The sequence below is a fragment of the Schistocerca serialis genome, chromosome 4 (genome assembly GCF_023864345.2).
Source record: "Schistocerca serialis cubense isolate TAMUIC-IGC-003099 chromosome 4, iqSchSeri2.2, whole genome shotgun sequence".
Taxonomy (NCBI): domain Eukaryota; kingdom Metazoa; phylum Arthropoda; class Insecta; order Orthoptera; family Acrididae; genus Schistocerca; species Schistocerca serialis.
The window spans coordinates 905,152,917-905,155,204 of record NC_064641.1 but is presented as its reverse complement, the minus strand read 5'-3'; the positions used below and the strand labels follow the sequence as shown (position 1 = coordinate 905,155,204).

The 2,288-nt window shown below is 47.6% G+C and overlaps 1 pseudogene; it reads left to right on the top strand.

Moving 5' to 3' along the window:
• The first annotated feature begins 909 nt into the window (after nucleotides 1-909).
• LOC126476124 (5S ribosomal RNA) lies at nucleotides 910-1,027 on the top strand (annotated as a pseudogene).
• The last annotated feature ends 1,261 nt before the right edge of the window (nucleotides 1,028-2,288 follow it).

Genomic DNA, 2,288 nt, shown 5'->3' with positions numbered 1-2,288 from the left:
TGTGCGCAATGGGAATGGTATGAAATGACAAAGAGTGCCCGAAAAACGTGTTGAACGCGTGCGAGTCTTTCACGCTTTGTGCCAAGAAATATCCCCACGGAAACTCTATGGGCCTTTCTTTTTCGGTGAATCAACTGTGACTGATTTTCTTGTCTTTATGTGCTACCGCTACGGCCGTGCCTCAGCGGGAAGAAGTTGAACAACACATTATTTTTTGGGAGCAGGATGGTGCGCCACCTTGCTGGGATAACAGTACACGACTGGTTAGACGACGTTGTATCCGACTGGTGGACTGGGCACAAGAGGCCGGTCGACACAGCACCTTATGCGTGACCTACACGTTCACACACGGTCTGATGCGATCATGTGTATGTGCCTCCGGTACCAGATGATCTATCCGACTTTAGAAACAGTGTTGTTGCAACAGTTACACCTGACACTTTGATCAAGGTTTCGGAACAACTAGGCTATCGACTCGATGTGTGATCGGTGTTCACATTGAATAACTGTAAGAAAAACTGCTTGAGTGTATCTTTCATTTGGTGTATTATTTATAGTTGTAAAGTGAATCTAATATGTGCTACAAAGCCTTAAAACCCGTATATAACGTCGTATTGTTGATTAACCATCGCAAAAATCTCTAAGACTAGACGGTATTCCTAAGGAGGAATTTCATGTAAATTTTTGGCCTCTTATAGGTGACAGCATTACGTCACTGGTAAATGAGGTGATGCGGGGTGGTGAGTTTGATTCCTGGCCCCTTCAAGGTTGTGAAAATCGTTCTAATACCGAAGGCAACCGGTCGTCCAGTCATTAATGAATTCCCCCCGATCATACAGCTTTATTTCGACTACAAGCTGTAGCCCGAGTGGGTAATAGCCGTTTATCGATACTGCTAGAGAAAATTCTACCAACGGCCTTGCCGCAGTGGTAACACCGGTTCCCGTCAGACCACCGAATTTAAGCGCTGTTGGGCTGGGTTAGCACATGGATGGGTGACCATCCGGTCTACCGAGCGCTGTTGGCAAGCGAGGTGCACTCGGCCCTTGTGAGGCAAACTGAGGAGCTACTTGGTTGAGAAATAGCGGCTCCGGTCTGGGAAACTGATATACGGCCGGGAGAGAGGTGTGCTGACCACATGCCCCTCCATATCCGCATCCAGTGACGGCTGTGGGTTGAGGACGACACGGCGGCCTTTCGGTCTCTTTGGGCCTTCATGACTGCGCGGGAGGAGTTTAGTTTTTAGTTTTTAGAGAAAATTTTTGTTCTTCACCAAAGCTGTGTTCCTGGGCACACTATTCTGACTTCTGTAGCCGAATGCCGAGACGTTGTCTCGGTGGCTGCAGCGACGTTTGTCTCTGGAGCCTTGCTTTTTATTGATCTTAATAAGGCATTTGACAGAGTCAGTCACGGTTTCTTGAGTAGGTCCTCAAGGCAACTGGTCTCAATCATACAGCGTGTCAGGTATTATCCAAAATTTTTACCGGTATTCAAGCGTCTGTCGTGGGGGAAAGACAGCTTACTGCCCAGGTCACCATCCGACGGGGAACCCTCTCTCCATGTCGCTTATTGTTTTGTCCTTAGAACCTGTGCTTCGCCGTACTGCTGATCAGTTATGTGGCGTGAAGATAATAAGAAAAATTTGTCGGTACGAGAGTATGCGAATGATGTTATGGTACTGCTACGTCATATCGGTGGCGTTTCCTTGCTCAAGGACATGTTGGATTCCTTCTACTTTCTCTCTCTCTGGGGCCAACACTAATGAACGGAAATGTACCGTATTACCATTGCAGCGGTTTCAACACGTCGTCATTTCATGGGCAACTGTGGCTGCTCGCCACAAATCGTTGGGGATTTCCGTGGATCGGTGCCCGATGATGATCGCTGCACTCAATTGGCGTAAGGTGACGAATCGAATTCAAGGGGCAAATCGTAAACACGAACGCTGTTCCCTTCGTTTTCTTCCCAAAGTGCGGATCTTAGATTCCTACATTTTCAGCGAAGTATACATGTTGTACAAATACTCCCGCTCCCCGTGATGATGGCGCGGAAATTGATGCAATTGTCCGGTCGTTTCCTTTGTAAAATTCGTGTTTTTCGACTTCGGTATGAAGTGGTTGCGAGGACCCGTCCCCTTGGAAGGTTGGGTCTTCCGAATATCAAAGTAAAGGCATACCGTTTTAACAAGTACTCGAGCAACTCATTCTATTACCTCTCGCTTATTTACGCGTCAAAGACCGGCCAGTCTGACCCGCTGCCGATGTTGGCCGGATCAACTCTAAATTGCT